At 30.7% G+C, this 20,000-nt stretch overlaps 1 pseudogene; it reads left to right on the top strand.

Annotated features, from left to right (window-relative positions):
• LOC127909594 (protein CBFA2T1-like) overlaps positions 1–20,000 on the top strand; it is a 93,802-nt pseudogene that overhangs the window by 72,593 nt on the left and 1,209 nt on the right.

Genomic DNA, 20,000 nt, shown 5'->3' on the forward strand with positions numbered 1-20,000 from the left:
TTGAAGAACCCTGTTTGGGTTCCAGGTAGAACCCATTTGGTACGAGGTAGAACCCATTTGGTACGAGGTAGAACCCATTTGGTACGAGGTAGAAGCCATTTGGTACGAGGTAGAACCCATTTGGTACGAGGTAGAACCCATTTGGTACGAGGTAGAACCCTTTTGTGTTCCTTTTACATAGTGTTCTACATTTTTTTTAACCTTTATTTAACCTTTATTTAACCTTTATTTAACCTTTATTAAACCAGGCAAGTCAGTTAAGAACAAATTCTTATTTCCAATGACGGCCTGGGAACAGTGGGTTAAATGCCTTGTTCAGGGGCAGAACGACAGATTTTGTACCTTGTCAGCTCAGGGGTTTGAACTTGCAACCTTCCGGTTACTAGAGTGTGGAACCAAAAAGGGTTCTACCTGGAACCCAAAAAGAGATATTCTATGGGGACAGTCGAAGAACCCTATTGGAACCCTTTTATTCTTAGAGTGTATGAATAAATCACACAAATGATCTTAAATGACAATGAATTAGATTGGTATCATCTTCAAAATACATAATCTATTTCTTCCGCTGTGAATAATCCGTTCTGTTTGAGAGGCTCACTAACACATTGACCCAGTGGAGACGTACAGGGCCGTCAAATGTATTTACCCCGTTCTGATTGGCTCTATTTTTTGCATATTTTGACTCCACGTCGCTGTGGAGGAATTTTGGTACGGTAGAACCCATTTGGTACGGTAGAACCCATTTGGTAAGGTAGAAGCCATTTGGTTCTTCTGTGGCTCAGTTGGTAGAGCATGGCGCTTAGCCCACTCTTCCATGCAGAACTGCTGTAACTAACATTTACGTTTGGTTGGAGTCATGGAACCTAAAGGTGGACTGATCAACCCTACAGGAAGTGTTTTCTTAGGTTGGAGTCATTGATCTTAAATGCTAAATTAGTAGACATGATCAAAATACTAATCTAGGAAGTGGTTGGTTGGAGTCATAACAGCTAAGTGGAGGTGGACTGATCAACCACGGGATTGCGTTTTTTGATTGGACTCCACGTCGTGGCAGCTAAGGTGGACTGATCAGAACTGCTGTAACTAGCGAATTTACGTTTGATTGGAGTCATTACAGCTAAAGGTGGACTGATCAACTACCGGAAGTGTTTGGTTGGAGTCATGGCAGCTAAAGTAGACTGATCAACTACAGGAAGTGGTTGGTTGGAGTCATGGCAGCTAAAGGTGGACTGATCAACCACAGGAAGCGTTTGATTGGAGTCATGGCAGCTAAAGGTGGACTGATCAACTACAGGAAGTGTTTGGTTGGAGTCATTGCAGCTAAAGGTGGACTGATCAACTACAGGAAGTGTTTGGTTGGAGTCATTGCAGATAAAGGTGGACTGATCAACTACAGGAAGTGTTTGGTTGGAGTCATTGCAGATAAAGGTGGACTGATCAACTACAGGAAGTGTTTGGTTGGAGTCGTTGCAGCTAAAGGTGGACTGATCAACAACTACAGGAAGTGTTTGGTTGGAGTCATTGCAGATAAAGGTGGACTGATCAACTACAGGAAGTGTTTGGTTGGAGTCATTACAGCTAAAGGTGGACTGATCAACTACAGGAAGTGTTTGGTTGGAGTCATGGCAGCTAAAGGTGGACTGATCAACTACAGGAAGTGTTTGGTTGGAGTCATTGCAGCTAAAGGTGGACTGATCAACAACTACAGGAAGTGTTTGGTTGGAGTCATTGCAGATAAAGGTGGACTGATCAACTACCGGAAGTGTTTGGAGTCATGGCAGCTAAAGGTGGACTGATCAACAACTACAGGAAGTGTTTGGTTGGAGTCATGGCAGCTAAAGGTGGACTGATCAACTACAGGAAGTGTTTGGTTGGAGTCATGGCAGCTAAAGGTGGACTGATCAACAACTACAGGAAGTGTTTGGTTGGAGTCATTGCAGCTAAAGGTGGACTGATCAACTACAGGAAGTGTTTGGTTGGAGTCATTGCAGCTAAAGGTGGACTGATCAACAACTACAGGAAGTGTTTGGTTGGAGTCATGGCAGCTAAAGGTGGACTGATCAACAACTACAGGAAGTGTTTGGTTGGAGTCATTGCAGCTAAAGGTGGACTGATCAACAACTACAGGAAGTGTTTGGTTGGAGTCATGGCAGCTAAAGGTGGACTGATCAACTACAGGAAGTGTTTGGTTGGAGTCATTGCAGATAAAGGTGGACTGATCAACTACAGGAAGTGTTTGGTTGGAGTCATTGCAGATAAAGGTGGACTGATCAACTACAGGAAGTGTTTGGTTGGAGTCATTGCAGATAAAGGTGGACTGATCAACTACAGGAAGTGTTTGGTTGGAGTCAGTGCAGATAAAGGTGGACTGATCAACTACAGGAAGTGTTTGGTTGGAGTCAGTGCAGATAAAGGTGGCACAACCAGTTATGGAGTGTCAGGGGGAGATTCATGTTTTCACACAGAGGCATTGTATGTAAGTATGTCATTGTTGTGTTATTTGTTCACTCAGGTTCCCTTTATCTAAAATGTGGTTTTGGTTGAAGATCTGATTTGATTCAGTATCAAACATTTTCAAAAGTAGAGAAAGGAGGCAAATCCCTTTTCACGGCCCTGTGGAGGATTTTATACAACGGAGGACCGGCAACCAACACATCTGTTGGAGTGGAGTTAAACGTTTACAGTCCGTAATAAACATTCAGACACCAGACACACACACGCCATGCACAATGTCCTCCTCCTCTCCTCCTCCTCCTCTCCCTCTGCTCCTCCTCCCCTCCTCCTCCACCTCCTCCTCCTCCTCTTTCCTCCTCCTCCTCCTCCTCCCCTCCTCCTCCACCTGCTCCTCCACTCCCTCTGCTCCTCTTCCCCTCCTCCTCCACCTGCTCCTCCTCCTCTTTACTCCTCCTCCTCCCCTGCTCCTCTGCTCCTCCTCCTCTCCCTCTGCTCCTCCTCCCCTCCTCCTCCTCCAACTGCTCCTCCTCCTCTTTCCTCCTCCCCTCCTCTTTCCTCCTCCCCTCCTCCTCCTCCCCTCCTCCTCCTCCTCCCTCCTCCTCCTCCTCCTCCCCCCTCCTCCACCTGCTCCTCCTCTCCCTCTGCTCCCCCTCTTCCTCCTCCTCCCCTCCTCCTCCACCTGCTCCTCCTCCACCTCTTTCCTCCTCCTCCTCCCCTCCTCCTCCCCCTGCTCCTCCTCCTCCCCTCCCCTCCCCCTCTGCTCCTCCTCCTCTCCCTCTGCTCCTCTTCCCCTCCTCCTCCACCTGCTCCTCCTCCTCTTTCCTCCTCCTCCCCTCCTCCTCTGCTCCTCCTCCTCTCCCTCTGCTCCTCTTCCCCTCCTCCTCCACCTGCTCCTCCTCCTCTTTCCTCCTCCTCCCCTCCTCCTCCTCCCCTCCTCCTCTGCTCCTCCTCCTCTCCCTCTGCTCCTCTTCCCCTACTCCTCCACCTGCTCCTCCTCTCCCTCTGCTCCTCTTCCCCTCCTCCTCCACCTGCTCCTCCTCCTCTTTCCTCCTCCTCCTCTTTCCTCCTCCTCCCCTCCTCCTCTGCTCCTCCTCCTCTCCCTCTGCTCCTCTTCCCCTCCTCCTCCACCTGCTCCTCCTCCTCTTTCCTCCTCCTCCTCCTCCTCAACCCCTCCTCCTCTCCTCCTCCCCCTCCTCCTCTGCTGTGCTGTTGGGAGCACAATAGAAATGCATAATTTAAATATAAATTGCCTGATTTGCATACACAATTAGTCAAGTTACAACCTTGATGTAGGCAACAAAAACAAAAGCCTTCGTCTCGCTCCTGACGTTAAAATTTACTACCCACATGTTTAAGGTTAGAGAATGTGCCAACGCCAAATGAGCTGAAAGTGTATCTTTTACATATGAATTTAAAATAAATATACACGGAATGACCTGATAAATTACCTCATACACACGAAAAGCCAAAACAAAAGCATCAAATGTTTGGATCTTCGTGTCGACAACTCGTCTATATCAAACGCAGAAATCATCCGTGCAATTTATTTTCCAACGATGTGCTGTAAAACCCAGACATCACGCACCTTCTCTCTAGTGGATCAAACCAATTAAACACAACTACTTCCTTTTTTTAATGAGTCATTAGCATATGGAAAGTAATTAGACAATAATAAACCTACAGTGAAATTAGCTCACTGCTGATCATTGTTTATGAAAGTCTTCTTCATAAAAGCCTGATCACACAAAATTAGATACCTGGTGAGAAATACAAGGTAAGAGTCAAGAGTCAAGGTCTGCTAGGATACTCAGATGATATATTGTATTGTTTACTTGATGAGTGGTCCTTCTGTAGCTCAGTTGGTAGAGCATGGCGCTTGTAACGCCAGGGTAGTGGGTTCGATTCCCGGGACCACCCATACGTAGAATGTATGCACACATGACTGTAAGTCGCTTGGGATAAAAGCGTCTGCTAAATGGCATATATTAATGAGCCCTATATTAAAGACATTTAATGAGCCCTATCTATATTAAAGACATTTAATGAGCCATATATTAAAGACATTTAATGAGCCCTACATTAGACATTTAATGAGCCCTACATTAAAGACATTTAATGAGCCCTATATTAAAGACTTTTAATGTCTGTCATGTAAGGCACTCATGAAATGTCTTTACTGTAGAGCTCATTAAATGTCTTTAATGTAGGACTCATTACATGTATTTAATATAGGGCTCATTAAATGTCTTTAATGTAGGGCTCATTAAATGTCTTCATTAATAATAGGGCTCATTAAATGTCTTTAATGTAGGGCTCATTAAATGTCTTTAATGTAGGGCTCATTAAATGTCTTTAATGTAGGACTCATTAAATGTCATGTATTTAATAATAGGGCTCATTAAATGTATTTAATGTAGGGCTCATTAAATGTCTTTAATGTCTTTAATATGGGGCTCATTAAATGTCTTTAATATAGGGCTCATTAAATGTCTTTAATGTAGGGCTCATTAAATGGGGCTTTAAATGTAGGGCTCATTAAATGTCTTTAATGTAGGGCTCATTAAATGTCTTTAATGTAGGGCTCATTAAATGTCTTTAATGTAGGGCTCATTAAATGTCTTTAATATAGGGCTCATTAAATTAAATGTCTTTAATGTAGGGCTCATTAAATGTCTTTAATATAGGATTTCACCTTTATTTAACCAGGTAGGCTAGTTGAGAACAAGTTCTCATTTGCTACTGCGACCTGGCCAAGATAACGCATAGCAATTCCACACACAACAACACAGAGTTACACATGGAATAAACAAAACATACAGTCAATAATACAGTAGAACAAAAGAAAACAAAAAGTCTATATACAGTGAGTGCAAATGAGGTAAGATAAGGGAGTTAAGGCAATAAATAGGCCATGGTGGCGAAGTAATTACAAAATAGCAATTAAACACTGGAATGGTAGAAGTGCAGAAGATTAATGTGCAAGTAGAGATACTGGGGTGTAAAGGGGAAAGATAAATAAATAAATACAGTATGGGGATGAGATAGTTGGATGGCCTGTTTACAGATGAGCTATGTACAGGTGCAGTGATCTGTGAGCTGCTCTGGCAGCTGGTGCTTAAAGCTAGTGAGGGTGATATGAGTCTCCAGCCTCAGAGATGTTTGCAGTTCGCTCCAGTCATTGGCAGCAGAGAACTGGAAGGAAAGATGACCAAAGGACGAATTGGCTTTGGGGATGACCAGTGAGATATACCTGCTGGAGCGCGTGCTACGAGTGGGTGCTGCTATGGTGACCAGTGAGCTGAGATAAGGCGGCGCTTTACCTAGCAGTGACATGTAGATAACCTGTAGCCAATGGGTTTGGCGACGAGTATGAAGCGAGGGCCAACCAACGAGAGCGTACAGGTCGCAGTTGTGGGTAGTGTATGAGGCTTTGGTGACAAAACGGATGGCACTGTGATAGACTGCAGGGTTAGAGTAGGAGGGTGGGTTAGGGTTTGGGGGTAGTGTTTCAGGTTAAAGGGTTAGGGGTCCTTGATGATATCTCTGAATGTGTTTCAGAAGAGGCTGTGAACGAGGTGAAGCGCCAGGCCATGTCAGAGCTCCAGAAGGCGGTTTCAGAGGCAGAGAGGAAGGCCCATCAGATGATCAGCTCAGAACGGTCCAAGATGGAGCGTACGGTGGCAGAGGCCAAGAGACAGGCAGCGGAGGACGCACTGACTGTCATCAACCAGCAGGAGGACTCCAGCGAGGTAGGACACTTTATTGATCTATTATGTACCAGAATGGCTGTATTATTGATTTATTATACCATAATGTATTTATTAGTGATTTATTAAACCAGAATGTATTTATTATTGATTTATTATACCAGAATGTATTTATTATTGATTTATTATACCAGAATGTATTTATTATTGATTTATTATACCAGAATGTATTTATTATTGATTTATTATACCAGAATGTATTTATTATTGATTTATTATACCAGAATGTATTTATTATTGATTTATTATACCAGAATGTATTTATTATTGATTTATTATACCAGAATGTATTTATTATACCAGAATGTATTTATTATACCAGAATGTATTTATTATACCAGAATGTATTTATTATTGATTTATTATACCAGAATGTATTTATTATTGATTTATTATACCAGAATGTATTTATTATACCAGAATGTATTTATTATTGATTTATTATACCAGAATGTATTTATTATACCAGAATGTATTTATTATTGATTTATTATACCAGAATGTATTTATTATTGATTTATTATACCAGAATGTATTTATTATTGATTTATTATACCAGAATGTATTTATTATACCAGAATGTATTTATTATTGATTTATTATACCAGAATGTATTTATTATACCAGAATGTATTTATTATACCAGAATGTATTTATTATTGATTTATTATACCAGAATGTATTTATTATTGATTTATTATACCAGAATGTATTTATTATTGATTTATTATACCAGAATGTATTTATTATTGATTTATTATACCAGAATGTATTTATTATACCAGAATGTATTTATGATTGATTTATTATACCAGAATGTATTTATTATACCAGAATGTATTTATTATTGATTTATTATACCAGAATGTATTTATTATTGATTTATTATACCAGAATGTATTTATTATTGATTTATTATACCAGAATGTATTTATTATACCAGAATGTATTTATTATTGATTTATTATACCAGAATGTATTTATTATACCAGAATGTATTTATTATTGATTTATTATACCAGAATGTATTTATTATACCAGAATGTATTTATTATTGATTTATTATACCAGAATGTATTTATTATTGATTTATTATACCATAATGTATTTATTATTGATTTATTATACCAGAATGTATTTATTATTGATTTATTATACCAGAATGTATTTATTATACCAGAATGTATTTATTATTGATTTATTATACCAGAATGTATTTATTATTGATTTATTATACCAGAATGTATTTATTATACCAGAATGTATTTATTATACCAGAATGTATTTATTAGTGATTTATTATACCAGAATGTATTTATTATTGATTTATTATACCAGAATGTATTTATTATTGATTTATTATACCAGAATGTATTTATTATACCAGAATGTATTTATTATTGATTTATTATACCAGAATGTATTTATTATTGATTTATTATACCAGAATGTATTTTATGATTGATTTATTATACCAAATGTATTTATTATACCAGAATGTATTTATTATTGATTTATTATACCAGAATGTATTTATTATACCAGAATGTATTTATTATACCAGAATGTATTTATTATACCAAAATGTATTTATTATACCAGAATGTATTTATTATTGATTTATTATACCAGAATGTATTTATGATTGATTTATTATACCAGAATGTATTTATTATTGATTTATTATACCAAAATGTATTTATTATACCAGAATGTATTTATTATTGATTTATTATACCAGAATGTATTTATTATTGATTTATTATACCAGAATGTATTTATTATACCAGAATGTATTTATTATTGATTTATTATACCAGAATGTATTTATTATTGATTTATTATACCAGAATGTATTTATTATACCAGAATGTATTTATTATTGATTTATTATACCAGAATGTATTTATTATTGATTTATTATACCAGAATGTATTTATTATTGATTTATTATACCAGAATGTATTTATTATTGATTTATTATACCAGAATGTATTTATTATTGATTTATTATACCAGAATGTATTTATTATTGATTTATTATACCAGAATGTATTTATTATACCAGAATGTATTTATTATTGATTTATTATACCAGAATGTATTTATTATACCAGAATGTATTTATTATTGATTTATTATACCAGAATGTATTTATTATACCAGAATGTATTTATTATTGATTTATTATACCAGAATGTATTTATTATTGATTTATTATACCAGAATGTATTTATTATTGATTTATTATACCAGAATGTATTTATTATACCAGAATGTATTTATTATTAATTTATTATACCAGAATGTATTTATTATTGATTTATTATACCATAATGTATTTATTATTGATTTATTATACCAGAATGTATTTATTATACCAGAATGTATTTATTATTGATTTATTATACCAGAATGTATTTATTATACCAGAATGTATTTATTATTGATTTATTATACCAGAATGTATTTATTATTGATTTATTATACCAGAATGTATTTATTATTGATTTATTATACCAGAATGTATTTATTATTGATTTATTATACCAGAATGTATTTATTATTGATTTATTATACCAGAATGTATTTATTATACCAGAATGTATTTATTATTGATTTATTATACCAGAATGTATTTATTATACCAGAATGTATTTATTATTGATTTATTATACCAGAATGTATTTATTATTGATTTATTATACCAGAATGTATTTATTATTGATTTATTATACCAGAATGTATTTATTATACCAGAATGTATTTATTATTGATTTATTATACCAGAATGTATTTATTATTGATTTATTATACCAGAATGTATTTATTATTGATTTATTATACCAGAATGTATTTATTATTGATTTATTATACCAGAATGTATTTATTATTGATTTATTATACCAGAATGTATTTATTATTGATTTATTATACCAGAATGTATTTATTATACCATAATGTATTTATTATTGATTTATTATACCAGAATGTATTTATTATTGATTTATTATACCAGAATGTATTTATTATTGATTTATTATACCAGAATGTATTTATTATTGATTTATTATACCAGAATGTATTTATTATTGATTTATTATACCAGAATGTATTTATTATACCATAATGTATTTATTATTGATTTATTATACCAGAATGTATTTATTATACCAGAATGTATTTATTATTGATTTATTATACCAGAATGTATTTATTATTGATTTATTATACCAGAATGTATTTATTATTGATTTATTATACCAGAATGTATTTATTATTGATTTATTATACCAGAATGTATTTATTATTGATTTATTATACCAGAATGTATTTATTATACCAGAATGTATTTATTATTGATTTATTATACCAGAATGTATTTATTATACCAGAATGTATTTATTATACCAGAATGTATTTATTATTGATTTATTATACCAGAATGTATTTATTATTGATTTATTATACCAGAATGTATTTATTATACCAGAATGTATTTATTATTGATTTATTATACCAGAATGTATTTATTATACCAGAATGTATTTATTATACCAGAATGTATTTATTATACCAGAATGTATTTATTATTGATTTATTATACCAGAATGTATTTATTATTGATTTATTATACCAGAATGTATTTATTATTGATTTATTATACCAGAATGTATTTATTATTGATTTATTATACCAGAATGTATTTATTATACCAGAATGTATTTATTATACCAGAATGTATTTATTATACCATAATGTATTTATTATACCAGAATGTATTTATTATTGATTTATTATACCAGAATGTATTTATTATTGATTTATTATACCAGAATGTATTTATTATTGATTTATTATACCAGAATGTATTTATTATTGATTTATTATACCAGAATGTATTTATTATTGATTTATTATACCAGAATGTATTTATTATTGATTTATTATACCAGAATGTATTTATTATACCAGAATGTATTTATTATTGATTTATTATACCAGAATGTATTTATTATTGATTTATTATACCAGAATGTATTTATTATACCAGAATGTATTTATTATACCAGAATGTATTTATTATACCAGAATGTATTTATTATTGATTTATTATACCAGAATGTATTTATTATTGATTTATTATACCAGAATGTATTTATTATTGATTTATTATACCAGAATGTATTTATTATTGATTTATTATACCAGAATGTATTTATTATTGATTTATTATACCAGAATGTATTTATTATTGATTTATTATACCAGAATGTATTTATTATACCAGAATGTATTTATTATTGATTTATTATACCAGAATGTATTTATTATTGATTTATTATACCAGAATGTATTTATTATACCAGAATGTATTTATTATTGATTTATTATACCAGAATGTATTTATTATTGATTTATTATACCAGAATGTATTTATTATTGATTTATTATACCAGAATGTATTTATTATACCAGAATGTATTTATTATTGATTTATTATACCAGAATGTATTTATTATTGATTTATTATACCAGAATGTATTTATTATTGATTTATTATACCAGAATGTATTTATTATTGATTTATTATACCAGAATGTATTTATTATTGATTTATTATACCAGAATGTATTTATTATTGATTTATTATACCAGAATGTATTTATTATTGATTTATTATACCAGAATGTATTTATTATTGATTTATTATACCAGAATGTATTTATTATACCAGAATGTATTTATTATTGATTTATTATACCAGAATGTATTTATTATTGATTTATTATACCAGAATGTATTTATTATTGATTTATTATACCAGAATGTATTTATTATTGATTTATTATACCAGAATGTATTTATTATACCAGAATGTATTTATTATACCAGAATGTATTTATTATTAATTTATTATACCAGAATGTATTTATTATTGATTTATTATACCAGAATGTATTTATTATACCAGAATGTATTTATTATTGATTTATTATACCAGAATGTATTTATTATACCAGAATGTATTTATTATACCAGAATGTATTTATTATTGATTTATTATACCAGAATGTATTTATTATTGTATTTATTATACCAGAATGATTTATTATACCAGAATGTATTTATTATATTTATTATACCAGAATGTATTTATTATTGTATTTATTATACCAGAATGTATTTATTATTGATTTATTATACCAGAATGTATTTATTATACCAGAATGTATTTATTATTGATTTATTATACCAGAATGTATTTATTATACCAGAATGTATTTATTATACCAGAATGTATTTATTATTGATTTATTATACCAGAATGTATTTATTATTGATTTATTATACCAGAATGTATTTATTATACCAGAATGTATTTATTATTGATTTATTATACCAGAATGTATTTATTATTGATTTATTATACCAGAATGTATTTATTATACCAGAATGTATTTATTATACCATAATGTATTTATTATACCAGAATGTATTTATTATTGATTTATTATACCAGAATGTATTTATTATTGATTTATTATACCAGAATGTATTTATTATTGATTTATTATACCAGAATGTATTTATTATTGATTTATTATACCAGAATGTATTTATTATACCAGAATGTATTTATTATTGATTTATTATACCAGAATGTATTTATTATTGATTTATTATACCAGAATGTATTTATTATTGATTTATTATACCAGAATGTATTTATTATACCAGAATGTATTTATTATTGATTTATTATACCAGAATGTATTTATTATACCAGAATGTATTTATTATTGATTTATTATACCAGAATGTATTTATTATACCAGAATGTATTTATTATTGATTTATTATACCAGAATGTATTTATTATACCAGAATGTATTTATTATACCAGAATGTATTTATTATACCAGAATGTATTTATTATTGATTTATTATACCAGAATGTATTTATTATTGATTTATTATACCAGAATGTATTTATTATACCAGAATGTATTTATTATTGATTTATTATACCAGAATGTATTTATTATACCAGAATGTATTTATTATTGATTTATTATACCAGAATGTATTTATTATACCAGAATGTATTTATTATACCAGAATGTATTTATTATTGATTTATTATACCAGAATGTATTTATTATACCAGAATGTATTTATTATACCAGAATGTATTTATTATTGATTTATTATACCAGAATGTATTTATTATACCAGAATGTATTTATTATTGATTTATTATACCAGAATGTATTTATTATACCAGAATGTATTTATTATTGATTTATTATACCAGAATGTATTTATTATTGATTTATTATACCAGAATGTATTTATTATACCAGAATGTATTTATTATACCAGAATGTATTTATTATTGATTTATTATACCAGAATGTATTTATTATTGATTTATTATACCAGAATGTATTTATTATACCAGAATGTATTTATTATTGATTTATTATACCAGAATGTATTTATTATACCAGAATGTATTTATTATACCATAATGTATTTATTATTGATTTATTATACCAGAATGTATTTATTATTGATTTATTATACCAGAATGTATTTATTATTGATTTATTATACCAGAATGTATTTATTATTGATTTATTATACCAGAATGTATTTATTATTGATTTATTATACCAGAATGTATTTATTATTGATTTATTATACCAGAATGTATTTATTATTGATTTATTATACCATAATGTATTTATTATACCAGAATGTATTTATTATTGATTTATTATACCATAATGTATTTATTATACCAGAATGTATTTATTATTGATTTATTATACCATAATGTATTTATTATTGATTTATTATACCAGAATGTATTTATTATTGATTTATTATACCAGAATGTATTTATTATACCATAATGTATTTATTATACCAGAATGTATTTATTATACCAGAATGTATTTATTATACCAGAATGTATTTATTATACCAGAATGTATTTATTATTGATTTATTATACCAGAATGTATTTATTATACCATAATGTATTTATTATTGATTTATTATACCAGAATGTATTTATTATTGATTTATTATACCAGAATGTATTTATTATACCATAATGTATTTATTATACCAGAATGTATTTATTATACCAGAATGTATTTATTATTGATTTATTATACCAGAATGTATTTATTATTGATTTATTATACCAGAATGTATTTATTATTGATTTATTATACCAGAATGTATTTATTATTGATTTATTATACCAGAATGTATTTATTATACCAGAATGTATTTATTATACCAGAATGTATTTATTATACCATAATGTATTTATTATACCAGAATGTATTTATTATACCAGAATGTATTTATTATTGATTTATTATACCAGAATGTATTTATTATTGATTTATTATACCAGAATGTATTTATTATACCAGAATGTATTTATTATACCAGAATGTATTTATTATACCAGAATGTATTTATTATTGATTTATTATACCAGAATGTATTTATTATTGATTTATTATACCAGAATGTATTTATTATTGATTTATTATACCAGAATGTATTTATTATACCAGAATGTATTTATTATACCAGAATGTATTTATTATACCAGAATGTATTTATTATTGATTTATTATACCAGAATGTATTTATTATTGATTTATTATACCATAATGTATTTATTATTGATTTATTATACCAGAATGTATTTATTATTGATTTATTATACCAGAATGTATTTATTATTGATTTATTATACCAGAATGTATTTATTAGATTTATTATACCAGAATTATTTATTATACCAGAATGTATTTATTATTGATTTATTATACCAGAATGTATTTATTATTGATTTATTATACCAGAATGTATTTATTATTGATTTATTATACCAGAATGTATTTATTATACCAGAATGTATTTATTATTGATTTATTATACCAGAATGTATTTATTAGTGATTTATTATACCAGAATGTATTTATTATTGATTTATTATACCAGAATGTATTTATTATACCAGAATGTATTTATTATTGATTTATTATACCAGAATGTATTTATTATTGATTTATTATACCAGAATGTATTTATTATTGATTTATTATACCAGAATGTATTTATTATTGATTTATTATACCAGAATGTATTTATTATTGATTTATTATACCAGAATGTATTTATTATTGATTTATTATACCAGAATGTATTTATTATTGATTTATTATACCAGAATGTATTTATTATTGATTTATTATACCAGAATGTATTTATTATACCAGAATGTATTTATTATTGATTTATTATACCAGAATGTATTTATTATTGATTTATTATACCATAATGTATTTATTATTGATTTATTATACCAGAATGTATTTATTATACCAGAATGTATTTATTATACCAGAATGTATTTATTATTGATTTATTATACCAGAATGTATTTATTATACCAGAATGATTTATTATACCAGATGTTTTATTATACCAGAATGTATTTATTATTGATTTATTATACCAGAATGTATTTATTATTGATTTATTATACCAGAATGTATTTATTATTGATTTATTATACCAGAATGTATTTATTATTGATTTATTTACCAGAATGTATTTATTATACCAGAATGTATTTATTATACCAGAATGTATTTATTATTGATTTATTATACCAGAATGTATTTATTATTGATTTATTATACCAGAATGTATTTATTATTGATTTATTATACCAGAATGTATTTATTATACCAGAATGTATTTATTATTGATTTATTATACCAGAATGTATTTATTATACCAGAATGTATTTATTATTGTATTTATTATACCAGAATGTATTTATTATTGATTTATTATATACCAGAATGTATTTATTATTGATTTATTATACCAGAATGTATTTATTATTGATTTATTATACCAGAATGTATTTATTATTGATTTATTATACCAGAATGTATTTATTATTGATTTATTATACCAGAATGTATTTATTATTGATTTATTATACCAGAATGTATTTATTATTGATTTATTATACCAGAATGTATTTATTATACCAGAATGTATTTATTATTGATTTATTATTATACCAGAATGTATTTATTTGATTTATTATACCAGAATGTATTTATTATACCAGAATGTATTTATTATTGATTTATTATACCAGAATTTATTTATTATATCCAGAATGTATTTATTATTGATTTATTATACCAGAATGTATTTATTATACCAGAATGTATTTATTATTGATTTATTATACCAGAATGTATTTATTATTGATTTTATTATACCAGAATGTATTTATTATTGATTTATTATACCAGAATGTATTTATTATTGATTTATTATACTAGAATGTATTTATTATACCAGAATGTATTTATTATTGATTTATTATACCAGAATGTATTTATTATACCAGAATGTATTTATTATTGATTTATTATACCAGAATGTATTTATTATTGATTTATTATACTGTATTTATTATACCAGAATGTATTTATTATTGATTTATTATACCAGAATGTATTTATTATACCAGAATGTATTTATTATTGATTTATTATACCAGAATGTATTTATTATACCAGAATGTATTTATTATTGATTTATTATACACAGAATGTATTTATTATTGGTTTATTATACCAGAATGTATTTATTATTGATTTATTATACCAGAATGTATTTATTATTGATTTATTATACCAGAATGTATTTATTATTGATTTATTATACCAGAATGTATTTATTATACCAGAATGTATTTATGATTGATTTATTACACCATAATGGAGGGACCACTGATTTACTCATCACTATGTGGAGGGACCACTGATTTACTCATCACTATGTGGAGGGACCACTGATTTACTCATCACTATGTGGAGGGACCACTGATTTACTCATCACTATGTGGAGGGACCACTGATTTACTCATCACTATGTGGAGGGACCACTGATTTACTCATCACTATGTGGAGGCACCACTGATTTACTCATCACTATGTGGAGGGACCACTGATTTACTCATCACTATGTGGAGGGACCACTGATTTACTCATCACTATGTGGAGGGACCACTGATTTACTCATCACTATGTGGAGGGACCACTGATTTACTCATCACTATGTGGAGGGACCACTGATTTACTCATCACTATGTGGAGGGACCACTGATTTACTCATCACTATGTGGAGGGACCACTGATTTACTCATCACTATGTGGAGGGACCACTGATTTACTCATCACTATGTGGAGGGACCACTGATTTACTCATCACTATATAGGAGTCCTAAATACAGCGTTTAATCAGTTACCATGGAAACCAACACTCACCGCTCAGCCCACATCTCTAATTGTGTTAATAATAATAATAAATAATATGCCATTTAGCAGACGCTTTTATCCAAAGCGACTTACAGTCATGTGTGCATACATTCTATGTATGGGTGGTCCCGGGAATCGAACCCACTACCCTGGCGTTACAAGCGCCATGCTCTACCAACTGAGCTACAGGACCAGCCATGTTTTGGAGAGAGCCTTCTGGAGTACGGCTCTTTTGGTCCCAAGTCTGTTTGGGTTTAATTATCTGACCTGTCGCAAAAGTGTCCTTATGTTTCTCTCTGTGGGATGTTGTGGTACAATAGTTCTGTTGTAGGTTACTTTCTGTTTCTCTCTGTGGGATGTTGTGGTACAATAGTTCTGTTGTAGGTTACTTTCTGTTTCTCTCTGTGGGATGTTGTGGTACAATAGTTCTGTTGTAGGTTACTTTCTGTTTCTCTCTGTGGGATGTTGTGGTACAATAGTTCTGTTGTAGGTTACTTTCTGTTTCTCTCTGTGGGATGTTGTGGTACAATAGTTCTGTTGTAGGTTACTTTCTGTTTCTCTCTGTGGGATGTTGTGGTACAATAGTTCTGTTGTAGGTTACTTTCTGTTTCTCTCTGTGGGATGTTGTGGTACAATAGTTCTGTTGTAGGTTACTTTCTGTTTCTCTCTGTGGGATGTTGTGGTACAATAGTTCTGTTGTAGGTTACTTTCTGTTTCTCTCTGTGGGATGTTGTGGTACAATAGTTCTGTTGTAGGTTACTTTCTGTTTCTCTCTGTGGGATGTTGTGGTACAATAGTTCTGTTGTAGGTTACTTTCTGTTTCTCTCTGTGGGATGTTGTGGTACAATAGTTCTGTTGTAGGTTACTTTCTGTTTCTCTCTGTGGGATGTTCTGTGTAGGTTACAATAGTTCTGTTGTAGGTTACTTTCTGTTTCTCTCTCTGTGGGATGTTGTGGTACAATAGTTCTGTTGTAGGTTACTTTCTGTTTCTCTCTGTGGGATGTTGTGGTACAATAGTTCTGTTGTAGGTTACTTTCTGTTTCTCTCTGTGGGATGTTGTGGTACAATAGTTCTGTTGTAGGTTACTTTCTGTTTCTCTCTGTGGGATGTTGTGGTACAATAGTTCTGTTGTAGGTTACTTTCTGTTTCTCTCTGTGGGATGTTGTGGTACAATAGTTCTGTTGTAGGTTACTTTCTGTTTCTCTCTGTGGGATGTTGTGGTACAATAGTTCTGTTGTAGGTTACTTTCTGTTTCTCTCTGTGGGATGTTGTGGTACAATGTTGTGGTACAATAGTTCTGTTGTAGGTTACTTTCTGTTTCTCTCTGTGGGATGTTGTGGTACAATTTCTGTTTCTCTCTGTGGGATGTTGTGGTACAATAGTTCTGTTGTAGGTTACTTTCTGTTTCTCTCTGTGGGATGTTGTGGTACAATAGTTCTGTTGTAGGTTACTTTCTGTTTCTCTCTGTGGGATGTTGTGGTACAATAGTTCTGTTGTAGGTTACTTTCTGTTTCTCTCTGTGGGATGTTGTGGTACAATAGTTCTGTTGTAGGTTACTTTCTGTTTCTCTCTGTGGGATGTTGTGGTACAATAGTTCTGTTGTAGGTTACTTTCTGTTTCTCTCTGTGGGATGTTGTGGTACAATAGTTCTGTTGTAGGTTACTTTCTGTTTCTCTCTGTGGGATGTTGTGGTACAATAGTTCTGTTGTAGGTTACTTTCTGTTTCTCTCTGTGGGATGTTGTGGTACAATAGTTCTGTTGTAGGTTACTTTCTGTTTCTCTCTGTGGGATGTTGTGGTACAATAGTTCTGTTGTAGGTTACTTTCTGTTTCTCTCTGTGGGATGTTGTGGTACAATAGTTCTGTTGTAGGTTACTTTCTGTTTCTCTCTGTGGGATGTTGTGGTACAATAGTTCTGTTGTAGGTTACTTTCTGTTTCTCTCTGTGGGATGTTGTGGTACAATAGTTCTGTTGTAGGTTACTTTCTGTTTCTCTCTGTGGGATGTTGTGGTACAATAGTTCTGTTGTAGGTTACTTTCTGTTTCTCTCTGTGGGATGTTGTGGTACAATAGTTCTGTTGTAGGTTACTTTCTGTTTCTCTCTGTGGGATGTTGTGGTACAATAGTTCTGTTGTAGGTTACTTTCTGTTTCTCTCTGTGGGATGTTGTGGTACAATAGTTCTGTTGTAGGTTACTTTCTGTTTCTCTCTGTGGGATGTTGTGGTACAATAGTTCTGTTGTAGGTTACTTTCTGTTTAGGTTACTGTTTCTCTCTGTGGGATGTTGTGGTACAATAGTTCTGTTGTAGGTTACTTTCTGTTTCTCTCTGTGGGATGTTGTGGTACAATAGTTCTGTTGTAGGTTACTTTCTGTTTCTCTCTGTGGGATGTTGTGGTACAATAGTTCTGTTGTAGGTTACTTTCTGTTTCTCTCTGTGGGATGTTGTGGTACAATAGTTCTGTTGTAGGTTACTTTCTGTTTCTCAATCTGTGGGATGTTGTGGTACAATAGTTCTGTTGTAGGTTACTTTCTGTTTCTCTCTGTGGGATGTTGTGGTACAATAGTTCTGTTGTAGGTTACTTTCTGTTTCTCTCTGTGGGATGTTGTGGTACAATAGTTCTGTTGTAGGTTACTTTCTGTTTCTCTCTGTGGGATGTTGTGGTACAATAGTTCTGTTGTAGGTTACTTTCTGTTTCTCTCTGTGGGATGTTGTGGTACAATAGTTCTGTTGTAGGTTACTTTCTGTTTCTCTCTGTGGGATGTTGTGGTACAATAGTTCTGTTGTAGTTACTTTCTGTTTCTCTCTGTATGTTGTTACTTTCTGTTTCTGTTTCTCTCTGTGGGATGTTGTGGTACAATAGTTCTGTTGTAGGTTACTTTCTGTTTCTGTTTTGTGGTCAATAGTTCTGTTGTAGGTTACTTTCTGTTTCTCTCTGTGGGATGTTGTGGTACAATAGTTCTGTTGTAGGTTACTTTCTGTTTCTCTCTGTGGGATGTTGTGGTACAATAGTTCTGTTGTAGGTTACTTTCTGTTTCTCTCTGTGGGATGTTGTGGTACAATAGTTCTGTTGTAGGTTACTTTCTGTTTCTCTCTGTGGGATGTTGTGGTACAATAGTTCTGTTGTAGGTTACTTTCTGTTTCTCTCTGTGGGATGTTGTGGTACAATAGTTCTGTTGTAGGTTACTTTCTGTTTCTCTCTGTGGGATGTTGTGGTACAATAGTTCTGTTGTTTCTCTCTGTGGGATGTTGTTACAATTTCTGTTTCTGTTTCTCTCTGTGGGATGTTGTGGTACAATAGTTCTGTTGTAGGTTACTTTCTGTTTCTCTCTGTGGGATGTTGTGGTACAATAGTTCTGTTGTAGGTTACTTTCTGTTTCTCTCTGTGGGATGTTGTG

The sequence above is a fragment of the Oncorhynchus keta genome, chromosome 19 (assembly GCF_023373465.1).
Source record: "Oncorhynchus keta strain PuntledgeMale-10-30-2019 chromosome 19, Oket_V2, whole genome shotgun sequence".
NCBI lineage: Eukaryota > Metazoa > Chordata > Actinopteri > Salmoniformes > Salmonidae > Oncorhynchus > Oncorhynchus keta.